Below are 13199 nucleotides of genomic sequence, written 5' to 3'. Positions count from 1 at the left end.
TTAGGCAAGAAAAAGAAAATGTATCCAAATCTAAAGAGAAGAAATAAAATGATCTCTGATTACAGATGGCATGATTATATATGTAGGAAATTCTAAAGACTTCACAAAATAATGGGACTAATAAAGGAGTTTAGTGAAGTTGCAGGATATAAAATCATCATACAAAAAACCATAGCATTTCTATATTAAGGAGATATTGAAGATGGAAATTAAGAAAATAATCCTATGTGCATTAGCAACAAAAATGGATCAAATACTTAGAAATTAACTTAACCAAAGAGGTGAAAGGCTTGTTTGGTGAAAAACTATAAAACATTGGTGAAGAAAATTTAAAATGCACAAAAATATTTCAAGATATTCCATATTCTGAATTGCAAAAAGTAATATTGTTAAAATATTTACACTGCCCAAAGCAATCTACAGATTCAATGGAATCTCTATCAAAATCCCAATGACATTTTTTACTGAAAGAAAAAGAATCCTAAAATTTATATAAAATCACAAGACCACAGATAGCCTAAGAACTCTTAAGCAAGATGAGCAAAGCTTAAGGCATCACACTTCCTGATTTCAAATATTACAAAGCTATAGTAATGAAAGCAATATGGTACTGGCATAAAAACATATCTTTAGACTCATGGAGCAGAACAGAGAATCAGAAGTAAACCCACACATTTATGGTCAACTGATCTCCAACAGGAGTACCTAAAACATACAATGAAGGGAAAATAGTCTCTTGAATAAATGTGTTTGGACAACTATATATTCACATGCAAAAGAATGAAACTGGAATCCTGTCTCATTCTATACTCAAAAATCAACTCAAAATGAAGATTTCAACATAAGACCAGAAATTATAAAACTCATAGAAAAAAAACCCATTCAGACTGGGGCATCTGGGTAGCTCAGTCGGTTGAGCGTCCAACTTTGGCTCAGGTCATGATCTCACGGTTTGTGGGTTCTAGCCCCAGTCGGGCTCTGTGCTGACAGCTTGGAGCCTGGAGCCTCCTTCAGATCTGTGTCTCCCTCTCTCTCTGCCCCCTCCCCCACTCATGCTCCATCTCTCTCTCTCTGTCAAAAATAAATAAACATTAAAAAAATTTTTTAAAAATCAGACAAACCTTCATATTAGTATTGGCAATAATATTTTTAGGCATGACACCAAAGACACAGGAAACACATGCAAAAATAGACAAATGAGACTAAATCAAACTAAAAAAGTTCTACATAATGAAGGAGATAATCAACAAAATTGAAGGGCAACCTATGTAATGTGAAAAATTATTTTCAAATGATGTATCTGATAGAATAATCCAAAATATGTAACTCATACAACTCAATACAAAAAATACAAATGACTTGATTGAAAATAAACAAAATTCCTAAGTAGACATTTCTCAAATGAGGAAATTCAAATGGCTAATATATATATGAGAAAGGACTTAACATTCCTGATCATCAAGGAGGATACAAATCAAAACTACAATGAGATATCACCTCACATATGTTAGAATGGCTATTATCAAGAAAACAAAAGATAATGTTTGTAAAGATGTGGAGAAAAGAGAACTCTTGTACATTACTGATGGGAATGTAAACTAGTACATATGGAAATCAGAAAACATATGGAAACTCCTCAAAAAAATTAAAATATAATTATTATATGATCCATCAACCCTACTGCTGGGTATATATTAGAAAATGAAATCAGGATAGCAAAGAGATATCTGAATTTCTGTTGTATTGTTCATTATTCATTGTTGTATTGTTCCAATTAGCTAAGATATGGAAACAACCTACATGTCCTTCAGTGGATGAATGGATAAAGAAAATACGGTGTTTGTGTGTGTACATTAACAGAACGTTAGCAGAACACAATGAAATATTATTCTGCTTTTAAAAAGAAGGAATCATGTAATATGAAACAACATGAATGGAATTGGAGCTCATTTCGCTAAGAGAAAAAAGGCAGGCACAAAAAGAGAAATACTGCATGATCTTACTTATTTGTGGACTCTAAAAAAGGCAAACTCATAAAAGCATAGGGTAGAATGGTAATTGCCAGGGACTAGGGGAGGAGAAAATAGGATGCTATTAATTAATCAAAGGTACACGTTTTCAGTTATACAAATGAGTAATTTCTGGAGATCCGATATACAGCATGGTGAAGATAGTAAACACCACTATATTATATACTTATAATATGTTAAGAGGATGGATTTCACATTAAATCCTCTCACCATATACTCTCTCTCTCTCTCTCTCTCTTTCTCTCTCTCTGTCACACACACACACACACACACACACACACAAATTAATAACCATGTAGAAGTAATGGATATCTTAATTAGCTTGATGGTGGTGATCATTTGACAATGTATACCTGTATCAAAACATCAATTTCTACACCTTAAATATATATAATGTCTATCAATGTCATCTCCATAAAACTGCTAACAAAAAAGTAGTAAAGTATACGAAGCTTTTGAAGTATTATGAACATAATAGCAATGTTTTTTAATACATTAAGTAACATTATGTAGAGTTTTGTTTGTTTGTTTGTTTTTTAAATAGGAACCATGCCCAGCATGCCCAGTGCAGGGCTTGAACTCAAGACCCTGAGATCAAGACCTGAGCTGAGATCAAGAGCCAGATGCTTAAATGACTGAGCCAACCAAGGGCCCCTAGAGGTTTAGTTTTTAAGAGAAGAGGAAGGCAATGACCAATATGTAGAAAAGTGATTTTTAAAGAGACAGGAATTCTTGATGAGGGTTCAAAATAAATGAGGCTTAATTCATAGGTTTCTGACTTAGGCGAATGGATAAAGCTTGGAGAAATTACAGTGTTCTAAGGGAGTATTTTAGTTCAGTTTTGAACATGTTGAATATACAATTTCTTTAAACATCTAAGAGAAAAGGACAAGTAGGCAGTCAAATGTGGGGCCAGTATGGACACAAAGATGTGTGACTCCACAGCATATAGCTGATAATTAAAGCCATAAAACTCTGTTGGCTCACATGATTGCATTTATAATGTGAGAGAGAAGAGAGTCTAGCATAAATATAAGGTAACAACAGTTAACATAAGAAGAACACTTGAAGACAATTGAACACCAGACAGTGTTGCTAAGAAAACCAGAAAAGTGAGGAGACTTTGGAAGCCAGAAATGATGGACTCAATTAATGTTCAAAAGTTAAGCCAGATAAGGTCAGAATGGCAGAGGCTGTTAATGTTAGAGTCTAAGTCCAAGTAGGAGTGGATGAAAAAGTGTTGTGATCTCAGATGTGGGTGAGAACTCGCTAAAAAAGACAATTGAATGGGAAGAGGGAAATACCCCCATTAATTTGTTAATATAAAGTAGAAATTCATATTTCTGCTGAGGAGGGAAAGATTGAATGGTGGGGTTGGGGACTCAAGGTATGTAGCAATCAGATATGTAAAAAAACTATCATATTGGCAACTTCTGGCAGTATTTCCACATTCTTTTTGGCATGAGGAACAACGGAACTAGTGGAACAATTATTATTATTTTTGTTATTTGTAGGTTTATTTTTCAGAGGGCCTCTTGACCTACAAAAGTTTTGTAATACAGAATATATGGGAGAAAGGTAAATGTAGCGTAAAATATAATAGCCTCACAAATAGTAAAAAAACCCAAATTATTTGGTCTCATTAGTGTCATTCTTTAAAGGTCAAATTTACTTCCAGGAACTGCAGGAGACACTAGTTTGGGCTATTCTCACTCAACAGTTTGAGTAATGTTGGTTAACTGTTGATGTTACAAAAATTTTGTGAACAATGTTATTTTGGTGGGGAGAGGAGTTCGAAGAGAAGGGACATAAGGTTGGGATTTTCATTTGCACTGCAATTTTTTTTAATCTTTTTTTTTTAATTTTTATTTATTTTTGAGAGAGAGAGAGACAGAGCATGAACGGGGGAGGGGCAGAGAGAGAAGGAGGCACAGAATCGGAAGCAGGTTCCAGGCTCTGAGCCATCAGCCCAGAGCCGGTCGCGGGGCTGGAACTTGCAGACCGCGAGATCGTGACCTGAGGTGAAGTTGGACGCCTAACCGACTGAGCCACCCAGGGGCCCCATGCACTGCAATTTTTTAGTGGCTTATGAATCATCTGTTTTTAAGAATCTATAATACAGTGTCACAATGTACAATGTTCTGATGAAAATAAAATTAATGAAGAAAAGAGACTCAAAAGGATTTAAGTAATTTTTAAGTTATGAATGCCATAGATATCTGAGCAAGATGGAAAGCTACAAAAGCATAAATTTTAGTACCATTTCCAAAGGTACTTGGTTAACGTCCCTCTTTTTCACCTAAATAAAGATTTGTGCAATCTTTTAGGCAGTTACCTCAAAAACAAAGTGTATCCTTTCAATGATCAGGGTTGAATTCAATTAATACTGTATATTTTCTCAACAAAAGAAAGCCATGACTGAATCATTCCAACAATTTGTTAAAGGGTATTCCATGTGGTTAAATTTCAGGTACATGACTTTCTTGCAGAATATCAAATTATTCATTCCAAACCTATCTAAGGCTATTTTCATGAATGATAAACAGTGTCTTATCTTTGATACTGCACCATATTAATGTTGAAATAATGCTTTTGCTCAAAGAGCGGGAGGATAATGAGTACGTGCCATTCAAGAGCATCGCTAGAACTGAGCACGCATTTATAAAGATATTCTGATTATAATCATGAGTCAAGAAGTTAGAAAAATATCTCTATTCTGGTGCTTTTATACTCTATACAAGATGTTTTGAAAGCTTTATTTCTAAAAATCTACATCTCTGTTCTTAATTATGTCATCAGTATACAACTGGGCTGCCTTTGCTCAAAGCTTGGGAAAACATGCAAAAAGCTAAACCCACTGCTAGACGCGAATGCCTTTGTATCCAGTATCTCATCACTAATGCGTTATTGTCACTGACACTTTTCAATATAGAAGATTAACTCTTTAGCCAATCAAATTGCATTTTTAATCACATTAAGTTTCGGAATGATTCAGGCCTATTAATGGAGAAGGAAAAGATAAGAGTGGAAAAATCAACTCATGAATGAATCTAGAAGCAAAAAAAATGATTTTTTTTCAGGGGAATCTTTTAGATATTTCACAGAAGATATTTCACAAGATGGAACTAACCTCTCTGTATGAAAAATAGGAATTAGTCATTTATTTACTTATTTTTAAATGGTTAGTTATTTATGAGAGAGACATAGCGAGTGGGGAAGGGGCAGAGAGAGCGAGGGAGACAGAGAATCTCAAGGAGGCTCTGCAATGTCAGTGCAGAGCCCCAATGTGGGGCTAGAACTCATGAACCGTGAGATCATGACCTGAGCCAAAGTCAAGAGTTGGACGCTTAACTGACTGAGCCCCCAGGCACCCCAGGAATTACTCATTAAAAGTCTAAGCCCTGAGTTAAATCTGATAAACCGTATAATGATTACATTGAAAAATATGAGAAGTATTATAATATCTAACGAACTCCTCATCATATTCTTGCAGTAAAAATACTTTTCTGGGGAATGTTATGGAGATATATTTTGTTACGAATCAATCATAATTTTTTAGCAACAGTGAAACAATTTTTATTGTGGTATACACCATCCTAGGATGGCTCAATGTGTTTTAAATTTCAACTAAAATATCTGCTCCAAAGACATACTGTGAACTTGTTTGTGAAATAGATACAAGTATAATACAATATGTGTGTTCAAGATTGTTCATTACAACATTGTTCATAATAACAAATCAGTGGAAATAATCTAAGTATCCATCAAAAATTGAGGGCAAATATGCTATAATATATACTAACAGTGAAATATTCTGAATAAATAATTTGGAGGTCCTTAAATACCAAGATAAAAGAAATTCTGAATAATATATGGATATGAAAAGAAGCAAGATACAAAATAAGAAAGACGTGTAAAAAATAGGGAAAAGATTGTATGGGTATATACATGTGTTTCTGCATGTGTGTTCACTATGTGTAAGTATTTGTATATGATAGAGCTTCCTAAGAGAATCATTACTGGCTGGCTGAATACCAGGAATTGGAGGGAGATTATATCTCATCTTTTTTTTGAAACATTTGCATAATAAAAATAAATAAGAATATACAAAATACAAGTGACAGAATATTTTGGCTTATATGTATTTTGATTTCATATTATTCTTTACAAAGAGGCCTATACAGAGCTGCACAGGACTTTTCTATCCTGGCATTTTCTCCCACAACTGGCATACGCCCTGAACAAACTTCAGAGTGATATACATATAAAAAAGTTAGAAGTAATAGAAATATTTTACTTGAGGAAAGAAAAAGATAAAATATATCTGTGTTTCTTCATTAGCATATCTTTTTAAGTGTTAAAAATTAATAATCATGGAAAGTAATTAGGATGTCCCAAATATTGTGAATAATAACCAATTATAAAACATGTGCAAAGTGTTTAAACAAAATATATTTATAAATATAAGTGTACTAATAACATAGATAGTTATTAGGGGATTTTATGTCTACTGAAAACAACTTTGTGATTTATTTGATTTCATTAAACTAGTTTTATTGTTTTCTCTGATAATAAAATGATTTATATCTTGCATAAAGATTCAATATCCAAAAATACATGAGATAATATAAAAATACCATTATCTTTGTAAGCTATTAATGTGCTAATTAGTTAGCATTTTTCTCTGTATTTTTCTTTGCACACACATGTATAAACAAAAATACATATGTAAACCTCCATCCAATTTTGTTTACAATGGGATTGTAGTATGAATATTTGACATCTTTTTTACCTGCCTATTGATACAATGTGAAAATCATTTCATGTTAATAAATTTGGATAAAAAGCATTATTTTAATGATTGCCTTACTATTGATTTTTTAAATATTTATATACACAGTGATCCATTCAAGAAATCTCCAACTGATGGATTTCTAGATATTTTACATGTTTTGACCATTATAAACCACACATAGAAAACCATTCTGTAAATGTTGTCTTCTTTTCTAATATTGTGTTAGGACACAGTGATAAAGAAATATAAAACAAGGCATTATCTAATCATAGTTCCAATCCATTATCATTGCATAACTTTTTATATAAACCCTTATTCTTTTTGTTTGTTTTACTTTTTTTTTAACATTTCATTGTGTCTTTTTATCGAAGTATAATTAACATACAGTGTTCTATTAGCTTCAGGTCTACAACATAGTGATTCAACAATTCTGTACATTACTCAGTGCTCACGCTGGTAAGTGTAGTGATCATCTATTACCAAATAATGGTTTTACAGGCTTATTGACCACACTCTTTATGCCGTACTTTTCATTGCCAGGACTGATTTATTTTGTAACTGGAAGTTTGTCCCTCTTAATCCCCTTCATCTATTTCACTCATTCCCCACCCTCTTTCCTCTGGCAACCACTTGTTTGTTTTCTATATGTAAGAGTTTATTTGTTTGTCTTTGTTCCTTTGTTCATTCATTTTGTGTTTTAATTGCACATATGAGTGAAATCATATGGTATTTGTCTTTCTCTGATTTATCTCATGTAGCATTATTTCGTCTAGATCCATCATGTTGTTGCAAGTTACAAGATCTATTCTCTCTTTTTTTTTTTATGGCTGAGTAATCTTTCTCTCCCTCCCACTCTCTCTCTCTCTTTCTCTCTTGCCCACTCTGAATGTGTGTGTGTGTGTGTGTGTGTGTGTGTATCTCACATCTTCATTCATTTACTGATACACACATTTACTGATATACTACTTATTTCTTATGTTTTTTTTATTTTCACCATTCTCACAGGTGTAAGATGATATTTCACTGTGGTTTTGATTTGCATTGCCCTGATGATTAGTGAATTTGAACATCTTTACATGAGTCTGTTGGCCATTTGTATATCTTCTTTGGAAGTAAATGTCTATTTAAGTCTTCTGCTAGTTTTAAAAAATCAGACTAGTTCCTTTTTGGGTTTTGAGTTGTATAAGTTATTTATATATTTTGGATACTAACCCCTTATTGGATATGTTATTTGAAAATATCTTCTCCCATTCAGTAGGCTACCTTTTTGTGTTGTTGATGGTTTCCTTCACTGTGCTAAATGTTTTATTTTGATGCAGTCTCAATAATTTACTTTTTATTTTTATTTCCTTTATCTTGAGAGACGTATCTAGAAAAATGATTCTACAGCCTATGTCCAAGCAATTACTGTCTGTGTTTTCTTTTAGGTATTTTCTGGTGTCAGGTGTCACATTTAAGTCTTTAATCCATTTTGAGTGTATTTTTGTGTATGCTGTAAGAAAGTGATCCAGTTTCATTCATTGCCTGTAGTTATCTTGTTTACCCCACATCATTTGTTGAAAAGACCACCTTTTCCCCATTGCATATGCATCGCATTGCTTGTATTCTTTGTCCTAGATTAATTGGCCATGAAAGCATGGGTTTATTTCGGAGCTCTCTGTTCTGAGCTCTCTGTTGTATTTATCTATGTGTTTATTTTTGTACTGCTACCATGCACACTGTTTGAATTACTCCAAGGTTGTAATAAAACCTGAAGTCAAGAACTGGGATACCTCCTGCTTTGTTCTTTTTTAAGTTTGCTTTAACTATTGGGAATCTTAGGTGGTTCTATACACATTTTTATATTATTTGTTTTAGTTATGTGAAAAATGCTATTGATATTTTGATAGGGAATGCATTAAATATGTAGATTGGGTAGCATGGGCATTTTAACAATATTGTTTTTTTTAATTCATGAGTATGGATATCTTTCCATTTATTTGTGTCATTTTTAATTTCTTTCATCTATGTTTTATAGTTTTCAGAGTATACGTGTTTTACTACTTTGGTTAAGTTTATATCTGGGTATTTTATTCCTTTTGGCACAATTGTATATGGGATTGTCTTTTTCATTTCTCTTTTCTACTACTTTATTATTAGAGTATAGAAATGCAACCAATTTCTGTATATTAATTTTGTATCCTGTGGGTTCACTGAGTTAATTTATCAGTTCTAGTAGTTTTTTGGTGGAATCTTGAAGATTTTCTACATATAGCATCATGTCATTTGCAAATAGTGAAAGTTTTATTTTTTTCATTTCCAATGTGGATGCCCTTTTGTTTGCTGTTTTGTTGTTGCTGTTGTTGTTTTCTGATGGTTATAGTTAGAACTTCCAGTATTATTATTATTATTATTATTATTATTTTTTAAATCTTCACTGATGACATCTACACTCCAAGAATTAAAGCTTAGGCTCCAACCTGTCTCATCACATTCAGATTAAATTATACCTTCCCCTCTGTGGAAGGCACACACCTCATCTTCTCTGGTCTGGCCCACGTTTTTTATTTATTTTTTGGGACAGAGAGAGACAGAGCATGAACGGGGAAGGGGCAGAGAGAGAGGGAGACACAGAATCGGAAACAGGCTCCAGGCTCTGAGCCATCAGCCCAGAGCCCGACGCGGGGCTTGAACTCACGGACCGCGAGATCGTGACCTGGCTGAAGTTGGACGCTTAACCGACTGCGCCACCCAGGCACCCCATCCAGTATTATATTTATTAAAAGTGGTGAGAGTGGACATTTTTGTCTTGTTCCTGATCTTAGAGGAAATGCTGTTTTTCATCATTGAATGTAACATTAGCTCTGGGCTTTTCATATACGGCCTTTAATGAGGGTGAGGTACATTCCCTCTAAACCTACATGTTGAGAATTTTTATCATGGATGGATGTTGTAATTGGCCAAATGTTTTTTTCTGCATCTATTGAGATGATTGTATACTTTATCTTTTCTTTTGTTGATGTGATATATTGTGTTGATTGATTTGCAAATATTTTACCACCTTTGCATCCCTGGAATAAATTCCCTTGATCATGGTGAATGATTTTTTTTTAATGTATTGTTGATTTCAGTTTGCAAACGTTTTGTTGAGAATTTTTGCATCTGTGTTCTTCAGAAATATTTGCCTGTAGTTTTCTTTTTTTGTAGCCTCTGTCAGGTTTTGGTCAGAGTAACACTGGCTTCATAGAGTGAATTTGAAAGTCTTTCCTTCCTCTTCTACTTTTTGAAATAGTTTGAGAAGAATAGCTATTAACTGTGTTTTAAATGCATGGTAGAATTTACCTGTGAATCCATCTGATTCTGGATGTTTGTTTGTTGGGAGTTTTCTGATTCCTGATTCAATTTCATTGCTAGTAATCAATCTGTTCAAGTTTTCTATTTCTTCTTGATTCAGATTTAGTAGGTTATATGTTTCTAGGAATTTATCTGTTTCATCTAGGCTGTCCAATTTGTTGACATTTAATTTTTCATAATACTTTCTTATAATCCTTTATATTTCTGTGGTGTCCATTTTATTTCTCCTCCTTCATTACTGATTTTATTTATTTGAGTCCTCTCTCTTTTTCTCTTGATGTGTCTGACTAAAGTTTTATTGATTTTGTTGATTTTTTTCAACAAGCCGTCTCCTGGTTTAATTGATCTTTTCTTTTTTCTTTTCTTCTTTTTTATCTGTCTCTATTTTATTTATTTCTGCCCTAATCTTTATTATTTTCTTTCTTCTACTGGTGTTGGGCTTTGTTTGCTCTTTTTTTTTCTAGCTCCTTTAGGTGTAAGGTAGATTGTTTATTTGAGCTTTTTCTTATTTCTTGATGTAAGTCTATATTGCTATAATCTTCCCTCTTAGTACAGCTATTGCTGCCATCCAAAGATTTTGGACCATTATGTTTTCATTTTCATTTGTCTCCATGTATTTTTTAATTTCCTCTTTGATTTCTTAGTTGACCCCTTCATACCTTAGTAGCATATTATTTATTTTTTATTTTTTTAAAACGTTTATTTATTTAGGGTGCCTGAGTGGCTCAGTTGGTTCAGCGACCAATTCTTCATTTTGGCACAGGTCATGATCTGACAGTTCATGGGTTCGAGCCCTGTGTAGGGTTCTGCTCTGAGGGTGCAGAGTCTACTTGAGATTTTCCCTCTCTTCTCTCTTTGCCCCTGCCCTGCTCTCTTTCTCCCTCTCACTCTCAAAATAAATAAATTAAAAATATAAAAATAAAATGTTTATTTATTTTGAGATGGGAGAAGAGGAGGGGCGGAGGGAGAGAGAGAATCTCAAGCAGTCTCCACGCTGTCAGTGTAAAACTCAATGGAGGGCTATATACCACAAACCACAAAATCATGACCTGAGTCAAAAGCAAGAGTCAGAGCTAAACTGACTGAGCCACCCAGGTACCTCAGTAGCATGTTATTTAGCCTGCATGTATTTGTTTTTTTCCAGTTTTTTTCTTGGTGTTGACTTTTAGTTTTATACTACAGTGTTCAGTAAAGATTCACAATATGATTTTAATCTTCTTAAACTTATTGAGACTGATTTTATGATTTAGCATGTAATCTATCCTGGGGAATTGTTTCATGTGCACTTGGAAAGATTGTGAATTTTTCTATTTTGGGTTGAATGCTCTGCATATGTATGCTGGGTTCATCTGATCTAATGTGTCATTCAGAGTCATGGTTTCCTTGTTTATTTTCTGCTTTGATGATCTATCCATTGATAAAATTAGGTGTTAAAGTCCCCTACTACTATTGCATTATTGTCAATTTCTCCCTTTAAGTCTGCTAATAGTTATTTTACATATTAAGTGATTCCATGTTGGGTGCATTGATATTCACAATTGTTATATCCTCTCATTGGATTGTCCCCTTTATTGTTATGTAGGGTCCTTCTTTGTCTCCTGCTACAGTCTTTGTTTTGAAGTCTATTTTGTCTGGTATAAATATTGCTACCCCATCTTTTTTTTTTTTTTTTGCTTACATTTGTATGGTAAATGTTTCCTCATCCCTTTACTTTCAATCTGCATGTGTCTTTAGATCTGAAGTGAGTCTCTTGTAGGCAGTATACACATGAGTTTTGCTTTTTCAGCCATTCAGTCAATCTATATCTTTTGACTGAAGCATTTAAAATAATTATTGATTCTCTTACTTATTTTCTGATTGTTTTTGTAGTTCTTCTCTGTTCCTTTGATCTGCTCTTGCCTTCTTCCCTTGTGATTTGATGGCTTTCTTTATTGTTATGCCTGGATTTCTTTCTCTTGTGTGTGTGTGTGTGTGTGTGTGTGTGTGTGTGTGTGTATGTGTGTGAGTGTATGTTTATTATAGGTTTTTGAGTATTGTTCCCTACATTTATGTATAAAATCTTATGTACATAGCAGTCTATACTCAGTTGATGGTCACAAGTTTGAAACTATTCTATAAGCACTAAATGTTTGCTCCCCTCCATACTTTATGTAGATGACATTATATATTTCACACCCTTTTTTGTGTGTAAATAAATAACTGATTTTGTGTATATATATATATATATGTATGTATACATATATATATGTATACATATATATGTATACATATATATATGTATACATACATATATATATATAGTGATTTTACTGCTTTTGTGTTTTACTCGCCATACTGGTTTTATAAGTGATTAATCTACCATTATTTATTTTTGTTTAATTTTTTTTTCAACGTTTATTTATTTTTGGGACAGAGAGAGACAGAGCATGAACGGGGGAGAGAGAGAGGGAGACACAGAATCAGAAACAGGCTCCAGTCTCTGAGCCATCACCCCAGAGCCTGAAGCGGGGCTCGAACTCACGGACCGCGAGATCGTGACCTGGCTGAAGTCGGACGCTCAACCGACTGCGCCACCCAGGCGCACCTAATCTACCATTATTATATGTGTTCATTTACCCGTAAAATTTTGCCTTTAATAATTATCTTACTTCTAGTTATATCCTTTTTTTTTCCCCACTCCAATAATTCTTGTAACATTTCTTTAACATTTCTTGTAAGGGTAGCTTAGTGGTTATGAACTCCTGCAACTTTTGTTTGTCTGGATAACTCTTTATCTTTCCTTCAATTCTGAATAACCTTGTTAGGTAGAGTATTCTTGCTAGTGGATTTTAATCTTTCGGCACTTTGAATATATCATGCCATCCCCTTCTGACCTGGAGTTTCTTCTCCTTGGATTAATTTTTATTAGAGGGTCTCTGTGTGCTTCCTGGATCTGGAGGTCTGTTTCCTTTCCCAGATTAGGGAAGTTTTCAGCTATTATTTCTTCAAAAAAGTTTTCTGCCTCCCTTTTCTTTATTTCCTCCTTCTGGAATCACAATAAC

The sequence above is a fragment of the Prionailurus viverrinus genome, chromosome C1 (assembly GCF_022837055.1).
Source record: "Prionailurus viverrinus isolate Anna chromosome C1, UM_Priviv_1.0, whole genome shotgun sequence".
NCBI lineage: Eukaryota > Metazoa > Chordata > Mammalia > Carnivora > Felidae > Prionailurus > Prionailurus viverrinus.
This window is presented reverse-complemented; position numbering follows the sequence as displayed.